The sequence below is a fragment of the Oryctolagus cuniculus genome, chromosome 8, assembly GCF_051225735.1.
Source record: "Oryctolagus cuniculus isolate XC-2025 breed Fujian yellow rabbit chromosome 8, ASM5122573v1, whole genome shotgun sequence".
Lineage (NCBI taxonomy): Eukaryota > Metazoa > Chordata > Mammalia > Lagomorpha > Leporidae > Oryctolagus > Oryctolagus cuniculus.
This window is the reverse complement of record NC_142874.1, coordinates 38,162,954-38,175,535: the sequence shown is the minus strand read 5'-3', so window position 1 is coordinate 38,175,535 and position 12,582 is coordinate 38,162,954. Positions and strand designations below refer to the sequence as shown.

The window sequence follows — 12,582 nt, the reverse complement described above, 5'->3', positions numbered from 1 at the left end:
TGTGAGTGGGAGGGAATTTATGGGGGGGGGAAGCCATTGTAATCCATTAACTGTCCTTTAAAAATTTATATTTACTAAATAAAAAAACATAAAAAATATTTTCTTTTGAGCATCTGGTAGTGTAAAATATGCCAATTAATCAATAAATTCTGTATGTGTATGCATTAAAATCATTATAATGTATTATTTCAACAGGGACCAAACTAACTTCATTTACATTTTTATTTTCCTGATCTGTTAGGGCATAAATCACTACTTCAATGAGTTAAAATACATGATGTGTGTGGACATTTGTCTTAGCAGATAGGACTCTGATTAAGACACCTGTATCCAACATCCCAGTGCTTACACTCAATACCTTGTTTTGCTCCTCAATCCAGCTTCCTGCTAGTGCAGACCTAAAGGCAACAGGAGGAGGCTGAAATGATTGGATTCCTGCCATGCATGTCAGATACTTAGACTAATTCCTGGCTCCCAGCTGCAGCCTCCATGGATCATCATGGGCCTTTGTGGAGCGAATCAGCAGATAGGAGTGTTTCTCTCGCTCTCTCTCAAATAAAAGTCTTTAAAAAATACATAATGAGAGATGTTTTGTTTTACAAGTATTATAACAGAGATATTTACAGGCGTGAAATATCTAGAAGTTTCCTATTAAAGCTATGATATATTCATGGGATAGAATAACATTCAGTCTTAGTAATGGTTGTTCATAAACATAGCCTTTATTATGGGCCATATATTGTAACATGTGATTTACATAGTTAATTATTTACTCATCCCTTATCTTTTGAAGTGAGAACACTGAGATATTAACTTTCCTAGAGTCAAAAAATCAATAAATCCCACATTGGAACTTGAGCCTAGATAGTTCAGCTCCAAATTCTAGGTGGTTCAACGCTGTTCCCTGTGACTTTCCATTTGAAATCACGTGCATACAAGTGAGGAGCATTATTAATATATCCATGGTCTATTGTTAAGGGAACAGAGAATTTACAGACCAATATTAGATCAATTATAATGGGCCCAGCGCTGTGGTGCAGTAAGTTAATCCTCCGCCTGTGGCGCTGGCATTCCACATAGGCGCCGGTTCTATTCCCAGCTGCTCCTCTTCTAATCCAGCTCTCTGCTATGCCCTGGAAAAACAGTGGAAGATGGCCCAAGTCCCTGGGATCCTGCACCCATACAGGAGACCTGGAAGAAGCTCCTGGCTCCTGGCTTCGGATCAGTGCAGCTCCAGCCTTTGCGGCCATCTGGGGAGTGAATCAATGGAAGGAAGACCTTTCTCTCTGTCTCTCCCTCTCACTGTCTGTATCTCTTCTCAAATAAATCAATAAAAGCTTTTAAAAAAAACATCAAATATAGTAAGTAGATAAATATGTTTGTAAAATGTTATCTGTAGATCTATATATATATATATCGAAGTATCCTATTAAATATATGACATATATGTCAGTTCTTCTGACATTTATGACAGTTCTTCTAAAAGTTCACAGAAACTGTGTATTAAGAAAAACTATGAAAGAATTTTAAAGTTTTTTTGCACCAAAAATAAATGGTTTTTTAATTCCATTGTCCACAATTTTTTAAAAATAGGCTGGTATGTGTACACACATGCATATATCCAAATAAATACAAACACATAAATATAGACATAAAAAATGGAAGCTCATTCTATACACAAAGACTCTGAAAGAAATTTACTCTTGGTGATGAGATTACCAGTGACTATTTTCTTTTTTTAGGATAGTCTCTATTTTCCAGAACATTTTGAAAACACATGCTACTATTTTTGTTATTTTTAAAAATACTCTTTAAAACCTCCACCAAGGACCTGTATACTGTTTTCTTTTTTGGTATTTTAGATGTTTGACCATGTGTTATTAATATAATAAAATAATATACACATGGTAGCCCCAAAAGTTGTTCATTTCCCTTCCAAACTCCTCTTAACTTGGTAACTAACGGGTAGTAAGCAATGCATGGAGACAATATGGAGTTATTCTTTTCTTCCTAACTTTCATCATGCGCCTGGGAGTTGTCATTTCTTCCATCCAGCAGAGTAAGGCTATCACCACCTTTTGTTTCACATCCCTTTATCCAGCAGTTAGCAGCACTTCAAACTCATGATACATCAAAGGAGACACCACAGTATCAAAAATTATAGTATTCAATATGTTAGTCCCTAACCATACAAACATCCTTAAATATAAATTACGTAGCATCAAATAAAGATTGACTTCCTCAGTCACATTGCACACACTTCGAATGCTCCATAGTGACAGGTTCCTAGCAGCTGCCATCCCAGACAGAACAGACACAGGACATTTCATCATTACTGGAGAGTCTATGAGTGTTGCTCTAGAGGTACAGAGAGTCATGACTATTCTCTTCCCCCACCATTTATGATGCCAGGTTGGGAAAGTAAATTTTGAAATCCTAGAACTTGCTAGCTTGCTCTTGAAGCCACAGATTGCCTTTTTCCATTTCTGCTTTGCTGAGTCTTGCCAAAGCATCTAGGAATAGCAGAGCTCTTCCACTGCGAAGGTTATTCTGCTGCCAATAGTCTATATTGGTTCTACAAATGAGGTCTACACTCTCGGCAAACATAACTCTTGGCATTTATGTGAAAAACACCATATGTCTCCTCCTCAGTTTCGAATCACACCACAGAGCGTTATTCACTTAAAACTCAAAAGAACCATGCCAATCAGGATAAGAAGTCATGCCCATCTTTCTGACTTAAGCAGCTGTAAAGAGAATGTTTCTGAAAGTGAAGTGTTTTGGAATGTCAAAGACAAGATATCCAGAAATTTACGGTGCATTCTGGAGTTATCATTTGGCACCCATTAGCTTACAGTTGGTAACAGAGGCTGTTATAATGAACATGACCACATCTGCCTCTCATGATTGCTGTAGACAAGAAGAGAGGTGTGTGCTGTGGTGTAGCGGGTTAAGGCACTACTTGGGACATTCATTATCAGAGTGCCAGTTGGAGTCTACTTCAGATCCAACTTTCTGGTGATGTGCCTGGGAGGCAGCAGGTGGTGGGCCAAGTAACTTGACTCTGGCCACCCATGTGAGAGACAAGAGGAAGTTTCTGGCTCTTGGCTTTGGCCTGGCCCAGTCCTGGATGCTGTAACCTTTTTGGGGGTGGGTTATAGATGGATAATCTCTTATTTCTTTCTCTCTCTCTCTCTCTCTCTCTCTCTCTTTCACACACACTCTCTCTCTCCCTTTCAAATATCAAATACCAGGAATGAGAAATGTCTCACCCATGGGCTGTATAAGGCCCCCAAATCATGTGGTAAGGCCCTACCAAGGCAACCACAAGGCAAGACTCAAAATTCGATAAATCTATAGCAGACTAATTTTTAAGCTCATAATTTTGAATGGGCCATGAATCGTGCTATAAATATCCAAAATGCCTTTGACAGAAAAGTTTCCTTACCTATGAATGGATAAAAAGATATTTTTCAAAAAAAGAAATGAGGGGCCGGCACCGTGGCTCACTTGGTTAATCCCCCATCTTCAGCGCCGGCATCCCATATGGGCACTGGGTTCTAGTCCCAGCTACTCCTCTTCTAGTCCAGCTCTCTGCTGTGGCCCGGGAGGGCAGTGGAGGATGGCCCAAGTGCTTGGACCCCTGCACCCGCATGGGAGACCAGGATAAATACCTGGCTCCTGGCTTCAGATCGGCGCAGCACGGCCATAGCGGCCATTTGGGGGTTAAACCAATGGAAGGAAGACCTTTTTCTCTGTCTCTCTCTCTCTCTGTCTATAACTCTACCTTTAAAAAAAAAAGAAAGAAATGAGATAATGCATGTAATTTTATGTCAAATGCATATTCTAAAATGTGGCTTAAAAGTTTATTCTCCAAATAAGTAAAGAATTGTGTTCAGTGGCTAATGACAGATTAGAAAGTACAGAGGCTAATGCAAATTAAACATATATTTTCTGATGTAATAGGAAGGCCAGAAATAGGCGTTCTGAGGTTGGTTCAGCGTGTCTGTGAAATCCCCAGGGACCTACTTTTTGCTCTCCTCATCAAGCATATCATAGTAGTTAGACCTTAAAACGACACATCATACTTCCTGTGTTCTGGTATTCAACCCTTGTGCAGTGTCCTCCCATTGAATGTTTACAAGACCTGTGACTTGCTCCTAACCACAGTGTATGTCAAGCATTAAGGGATGCCACTGCTGTAATTACTTTACATTGTGAAACACCCTATCTGCTAACAGACTGGCTCTACAGCCTTCCCCCAACTTGAAGAAGCAAGCAGCATGAAGTAAGCAACCCTGTTGGAGAAGCCTATGTGGCAGGGAACTGTGGGTAACTTCCAGGAGCTGCAGGTGGCCTCCTGCAAGAAGCCAAAGCCCTGAGTCCTCAGTTGCAAAGTCCTGAGTCCTACAGCTGAGAGGTCTTGGAAGAAGATCCTTCCTCTAATGGCCTCTAGTGAAACTGCAGTTCCAGCCAGTACTTTGCCCCACGCCTTGACAGTGAGAACCACATATTCTGTGTCTGGACTTCTCACCCACAGTGAAATAACTGGTGTGCCTTGTGTTAAACCAGCAACTTTGTGATAATTTGTTATGCACCCAAAAGAACTAATGTATTCATGTTCCAGAAAGAGAAAATACCAAGGAAATTAGCCATAAGAGGCAAGCACTAGACACCTTCACCAATTTTGAAGAGCTTTTCTGGATGTCCCATTGACCATCATTTTTCTTTTTGTCTCATCGGCCATAATTAATTGCGTATGTATCTATCTATCTGTCTAATCTGTATATATCTATCTCTGTATCATCTAATGCCTATTTATCTATTATTTAATCTGTCATTGGAAGTGATAAACTAAATCTTACTAAGACACCATACCCTGGTGAGTAAATTCAGGATTCTGTTACCAAAGAAGAGAGAGAAATATATGTTGGTGCTCAAATTTTCAATTATGTCATAGTCTCCATTTATTACTTAAATAATCCCTTCCTGCAGCCATTAACTTTGTACTGCGACCCCCCTGCACCCCTAGCAATCTAGCTCACTAACCCTTAATAACCTGTACTACTTAAATTTCTTTTTTTGTCTATGGTAAACAGTGTTTTCCAAAGATAATTTGTACTTTTGTTTTGCATATGACCTTGACATAATCCAATCTGTTAACAGTCTATTTCTCTACTGTCTCTACTCTCAGTTTGTTTAAGGCGCTTTGCCTGCTTTTTTTAAATTTAATTTTTTTATTATTTTCTTTATAAATTGTATTCAAGCTATATGCGTCATGTATATATATGCAGATTTAAGAACATAGTGATACTTCGCATCCTATCCTCCCTCCCACCTGCATTCCAACCATTCTTCCTCCTTCCTCTCCTATTCCCACTCTTAATTTTTACAATAATCTATTTTCAGTTAACTTTATACTCATAAGGTTAACCTTACACTAAGTAAAGAGTTCAACAAATAATGTGAAGAAAAAAACACTGTTCCAAAACAGTAGAGACAAGGACTGTAAACAATCATCAAATATCAAAATGTCAATTTCACTCCAATACATCACATTTTAGGTACTCTATTAGTTACCCCAGATGAGGGAAAACATGGTATCTGTCTTTTTGGGATTGTCTTATTTCACTTGATTCGATCAAATACGGTAACAGAATCACAGTGCTGTGTCTAGACATGGCCTTTATTAGAGTTGGCACTCTGTTTCCAGCTGATTAGAAGCTAGGCACTATGAACAATGTACTTGGGAAAGTGAAAGCTAAAGCACTTTGGTCACCCAGGATGGAGTTCCTGGCTCCTGTCCTCAGCCTAGCCCAGATCTGGCTATTGTAGCAACACGGGGAATGAACCAGTGGATGAAAGATCTGTCTTTCCTTCTCTCTCTCCCTATCTCTTTCTCTGTTGGTATCTTTTAAATAAATAAATAGAATCAATCTCTTTCAAAATAAAAAGCAGAAACCTGGATATCAATGAGCAGTATATTTGGATATTCTAAAAACATATTCATTATAATATATTGATTCCATGCATCCTGTACTTCTATTAATAAAATTAAATTTAGAAAATTCATTCATCGGGGCAGGCACCATGGCTCACTTGGTTAATCCTCCGCCCGTGGTGCCGGCATCCCATATGGGCGCCAGATTCTAGTCCCGGCTGCTCCTCTTCCAGTCCAGCTCTCTGCTGTGGCCTGGGAGGGCAGTGGAGGATGGCCCAGGTGCTTGGGCCCCTGCACCCACATGGGAGACCAGGAAGAAGCACCTGGCTCCTGGCTTCGGACCCGCACAGCGCTGGCCATGGTGGCCATTTTGGGGGTTGAACCAACAGAAGGAAGACCTTTCTCTCTGTCTCTCCCTCCCTCTCACTGTCTGTAACTCTACCTGTCTAATAAAAAAAAAAAAAAAAAAAAAAAAAGAAAAAAAAGAAAATTCATTCATCAAGTTAGAGTAGCATATGCACTCCTGGAGCTGGAATGAAAGTTCAGTGGTTTGATGCAAAGGTCTGGTACACATTAGAATGTACCAGAAATGAGACTTCTCAAAAGATTATACTGGCATACATTTTTTTATTTAACAGTACATCTGAATTTTATTAATTGTGTGGAAAATTCGAGAACGAATCTAAATTTATGAAAAAATTGCGATTCACAGTTCAAATTATTTAAGGTTTTTAGCTCTCAGTTTCCTCAATTGTACAATGAAAATGAGAATCTAGGAGTGAGCATTTGGCGCAATGGTTGAAACGCCTCTTTGATGCCTCTCATATCAGAATGCTGGTTTGAGTCCTAGCTCCTCTGCTTCCAATCTATTTTCCTAATAATAAATATCCCAGGAAATATAAACTGATCCCTGTCACCCACATGGGAGAACCAGATGGAGTTCCTGGCTCATGGTTTTGGCCTGGTCCAGCCTTGGCTGTTGTGAGAATTTGGGGAAGATGGAAGATCTCTCTCCAGATGGAAGATCTCTCTCCAGATAGAAGATCTCTCTCCATTTATTTCTGTCTTGCTATCATTCAAAGAAGGTGAAAATAAATAAATATTTTTAAATGAGCCTCTATATAATTTTTTAAAACAGTGAGTGTTCAATTAGTCTGATTTTCAGAAAGGATTATCAGAACTTGCCTTTTGCATTTGCTTTTATAACCAAACTTTACTTTTTAATATTTTTTAGATAACATGTTTTTAATTTACATACAGTTAAAAGCTTATTGGCTCCACTATATAAAGCAAGACATCAACAAATAAAAGATCACAGTCCAGCAGAAAATCAGCCTCTTGTATTTGGACTTGAATGACTACCACGCAAAGAGATGTCGGATGTCCATGTACAGAGTCACAGGGTCTGTACTCAAGATGAACAGTAAAGACTGAAGGTGGCACAAGCTGACTTCATTAGTTAAACATTTACATTTTACCTTACTTCTCTATGCCTGTGATTTATATGCAGGAGATGGTCTAATTCCAAAAGTCAATTTTAAGTGATGGGGTTGCTTGGAAGGACAGGAAGGCAAATAAAAATTTGTCATCAAATAAAAATTTGAAAGGGAATGATTTTAGGAAGATTTGCAAAGCCAAACAAACATAAAAAAACTTAGCAGACAAAAAATTTATTCTAATCTGAATTATCTATGGGATACAGAAAGTTGCATTTAGGTCGGGTAGAATTCACCGTCTCTGAAATTTTAATGCTAGCACAGGCCAATTTCAACAGCTACTGTCATATACCAGCTCTTACTTTTCTTTCTTCTTTTCAAATATTTGTGTGTTTTTTGTTTAGGAGACAGAGAGACAGACTGGCAGAAAGCTCCAATCTGCTGATTCATTCCCCCAATTGTCTCCCATGAAGTGTTGGGCCAGGCTGAAGCCAGGTACTGGGAATTAAATGCAGATCTCTCACGTAGCTGGCAAGGATTGAATTACTTGAGTCATCACTGTTACTTCCTAGAGTCTACATTAGCAGGAAGCTCAAGTCAGGAACCGATCCAGAAATTGAACCTTGGCACTCCAATGTCAGACACAGACATTTGAATTGGAATCTTCACCACTAGACCAAATGTCCACCCTGCATTTCTTTCTTTTTAAATATAGGAAGGTGCTTCCAATATGGAAGTCAAAGGGAAGTATATTTTGGTGCAATAAATTTTGAAATCTATGCATAGGTTTTTCATATGCATTTCCATGAATTTTTGAAGACACTGCATGTGCATACCCCCATAAATGTTTAAGCTTTTAAGAAGTTACTTGCTTTGTATTTAGTAATTAAAAAATCAGTATGATGACTAAATTTAATGCCATTATTCTCTTTTTCCATAATAAAAAACTAATTAGTGTGAGAAGACATTTGTTAATATTTATCAGTAAATCAGACTAGAACAAAAGGCCACTTTCTTTATGCCAATGCTAAAATTCTTGATCGTAGATAAAGGACAACTGCTGTTTTTATGACAGAGTTTGAAATATTCTGGTTTTTGTTTTGTTTGCTTTGTTTTTGGCTAAGCCTGATTAAGATCAAGCCCTTCGTAAATAATGAAAGAAACTTGCCAATACTGATGACTTGGGTTCTAATTAGAATGTTGTCCTAAATTTTGAGAGACTTCTCATAGACATTGCAATGCCTGTAGCATGCCTCCATAGTGTAGAAAGTATAGACATAAAGAACTGTTTCACATTGTTCACTGGGAGGGTGAATGTTTGACTCAGTGGTTAATCTACTGCTTGCCATGCCCACATGGGTTTGAGTTACAGTTCCACTCCCCAAACCCGCTTCCTGCAAGTGTGCAACCTGGAAGGCAGCAGCTGATAGCTAAAGTCATGGAGTTCCTGTCACTCACATGAGAAGATTGGGTTTGGGATTCTAGCTTTGGCCTGATCTAGTCCTGGCTATTAGGGGCATTTGGGGATTGAACTAGTAGATGAGACATCTCTCTTTCTCTCTCTCTCTCTCTACCTTTCTCCCTGTCTCTTTGCTTTTCAAACCATTATATTTTTAAAGTACAATTTTAAAAATATTTGTTGATAAGTTATGTAAGGATACTTATGAATAATACTAAGTCACAGTAAAAAAAAAAAAAAATCAAAGCTGTGCTAGCTGCCTTTGCTGCCTCTGCTGCTTATTCGCAATTGCCTGCTCTCCACTTCTTTTCAAGATGGGATGCCTGTATGTATTAGGGTGAATCAGAGGGCTCAGAGCTCAGCCATTGGGAGAATTGTGTCTCCACACTGAGCAAGGGCCCTAGCAACTGAACTGTCTTGTTTTTCATAGTGCTGTTCGGTTTAGAAACAAGCTGGTTAGGTAAATTCCTCAACACACAGTACCTAGACACTCAGGAAGCCTGTCCAGTTGCTGGCATGCAGACACAGTGACATGTCTCAGCCCTTCTTGCCCTGTTATAACAGATTACCTGAGACTGCGTAATTTGTAAGGGACAGAAATGTATGTCCTTACAGTTCTGGGAGTTGGGAAGTCCAATAAAAGATGCTGGCATCTTCTTAGGGTTTTCTTGGCTGCTTCATCACATAAAAGGTGTTGCATGGCAAAGGGGAAACAAGAGGGAGATAAATGGGGGCCCAAACTCACCCTTTTATAACAGCATTCATCCCCCCTAGTAGGGCAGAGCACTCACAACCTAGTCAGTTCTTTTTCTTTTTTTTTTTTCCAAGATTTATTTATTCATTTGGAAGTTAAAGTTACAGAGAGAGAGGGAAAGAAAGAGACAAGAGATCTTACATCCCCTAGTTCACTCCCCAGATGATTGCATTGGCCAGGCTGAAGCCAGGAGCCAGGAGCTTCTTCCAGGACTCCCACATGGGTACAGGGGTGCAAACACTTGGGCCATCTTTTGCTGCTTTTCCCAGGCACATTAGCAGGGAGCTGGATGGGAAGTGGAGCAGCCAAGATATGAATCAGTGCCCATATGGGATGCTGGTGTATCAGGAAGCAGCCTTACTTGTTATGCCAAAATGCCAGGTGCCCTAATCAGATTAGCTCAGAGACCCCCCACCCCCGCACCCTGCTCCAGCCCTTGATGCTGTTACAATGGCTGCTGAATTTTAAGATGAGTCTTGGAGGGGACAGGCATGGAAGCCATAGCAGGCTCTTAAGCTTTCCCCTCTGCTGTCTTTAAGTCACAAACCCTGGCACACACACCTCACGCCCCTGTCGTGGAAAAGGAGTACAGTTTTGGTCTTCAGCAGAAACTTCAACAACAAAAACCAAACACCTGCTGATGATCTTTGCCTCTTTGTCCTGTCTCTTTCTCTTTTCTCTGCTTTCACTTTCTCTTGTTTGCCGCCTTCGTTACTTTTCCCGGTCCTCACTATCACATCTTACTACCCTCACCTTTCTTCTCCTACTCCTCCTGCTCTCCATCTTTTGTTTTTTCTTTTCTACTTCCCACCATCACTCTTACTTTCCTTCTCTTTTCACTTTGGCCACTCCACTAAAGCACGTATCATACAAAAGACTTAAGATCCCATCCTGGTTGGCGTGGCTGGCGCCGCGGCTCACTAGGCTAATCCTCCGCCTTGCGGCGCCGGCACACTGGGTTCTAGTCCCGGTCGCCGGTTGCCCCTCTTCCAGGCCAGCTCTCTGCTGTGGCCAGGGAGTGCAGTGGAGAATGGCCCAAGTGCTTGGGCCCTGCACCCCATGGGAGACCAGGAAAAGCACCTGGCTCCTGCCATCGGATCAGTGCGGTGCGCTGGCCACAGCGCGCCAGCCGCGGCGGCCATTGGAGGGTGAACCAACGGCAAAGGAAGACCTTTCTCTCTGTCTCTCTCTCTCACTGTCCACTCTGCCTGTCAAAAAAAAGAAAAAAAGAAAAAAAAAAAGAAAAAAAAAAGATCCCATCCTGCACAGAAATTCCGGACAAATGTGTTCAGAGATAGAGCCGTCTAACTTTATTTTTTCAGTAGTTGTTTCTAATTGAAGTTGTGTCTTCCATTCCTCTTAGCTGAAGCTAATAGTTTTATCTCAGAAACATCTCAATTTATATCAGAGTCAATAAATCAGTCCTGAAAATCCTGACAATGAGTTATTTCAATGAGACTAACACATGTGACAAAAAATGGCTGTTTATCCCTGTCCAGACTGCAGCTAACCAGAACATGTTAAAGGAAGACTTAAGAAATCTTGAGAGGCATTCACATAGAGAGAGAGAGAGAGAGAGAGAGAGAGAGAGAGGGAGAGAGTTAGAGCACAGAGAGAGGGAGAGAGAGAGAGAGCATTTCCATCTGGTGGTTCACTCCCTAAATGGCCACAACAGCCATGACTGGACCAGGCTGAAGCTGTCAGCCAGGAGCTGCATCCAGGCCTCCCACATGGGTGTCAGGGACCTAAGTCTTGAGTCAGCACTGTTATCTTTCAGCATATGCATTAGCAGGAAAACTGGAATCAAAAGCAGATCTGAGACTACCCCAGGTAATAGCTATGTTAATCACACACTCCTGAAGGAAAATTGTTTTAGTAAAGAAATATGTCTGACCTCCTCATACCCATTAAATTGTAGACCTAAAGTCTACTCTTCATTCCACCTTCATAAGCATTTCTGTTTGCCTGCTGTCAGAGGTCAAATAACTTCACTCTCTGCTTAGCCAAGAAAACAATGAAGTCCGATCCTTTCTAGAAACGTTCTAGACTTTCTAATGTGAGATGAATGAGTTATAGGAGGAATTATTAGCTCTTGTTCAGAAGAACAATTAATTCAAAACAGATTTAAATCAAGGCAGCCATAGGGCATTAGGATGGGAGAGAAAAAGCAAAGCAAAAAATGGCTTTGTGTTTAAGTAGATAAATTTAGGGAATTTCTTTCAAGCCTAAAAATCACAACCAAAAGACACATAATGCTTAAATGCAAATAATAAAACTATATGATTCTTGGAAAAGATACAGTATCCTTTTTAAATAAGATAATCAGTGCATATAAGGCATCAACTGTAATGCTATAATATTTATGAATAACATAGGGCAGTGTATCTATATTGGATCAAAGTTGTGCTAAACACAACACAAGGTTGACCTGAGAAGTGAGCATCCATTCATAACAACAAAAATAATGTCATCCAACTGGTCCTTGAATCAAACAGGAGCAATATTTGTTATACGCTGATGTCAGTAATTTACATAATTAAGTGAATCTATTTTTTCAGTCTTGTAATAATATATGAGAATGTCAAGTAAATGTGACTCCATATTTCAACTAAGAAAATAGGACTTAAGAATCTTCTCTAAACTTCATGAAGCTATGATATTTATACATGTACAAAAATATTTTAGAGGCTAGTTGTTACAATGGACATGTTGCATTTCTTATGTTTTATAAGAAATGTGCTGTCTATAAAGGCATAAAGTCATCTATATCAAAATATATTACAATGCTAACTTTTTATTTACTTTGTAAATGTCTAAATCATTTGTAAGAAACAATAAACTGCTTCCTTTGGGTTTTGATAACAATCTATATCAGAATTCCCAAATTAATGGAACAAAATAAGAGAAAGTACTTGAAACCATAAGTTATATTTAGGTATTTGTCAAGATGCCAGATTCCATTGGTTTTGTATATCTGACCCTTTGGCATCTT

The 12,582-nt window shown here is 39.7% G+C and overlaps 1 pseudogene; it reads right to left on the bottom strand.

Annotated features, from left to right (window-relative positions):
- Positions 1–12,582, bottom strand: part of LOC138843473 (ATP-binding cassette sub-family E member 1-like) — a 1,090,710-nt pseudogene that overhangs the window by 736,029 nt on the left and 342,099 nt on the right.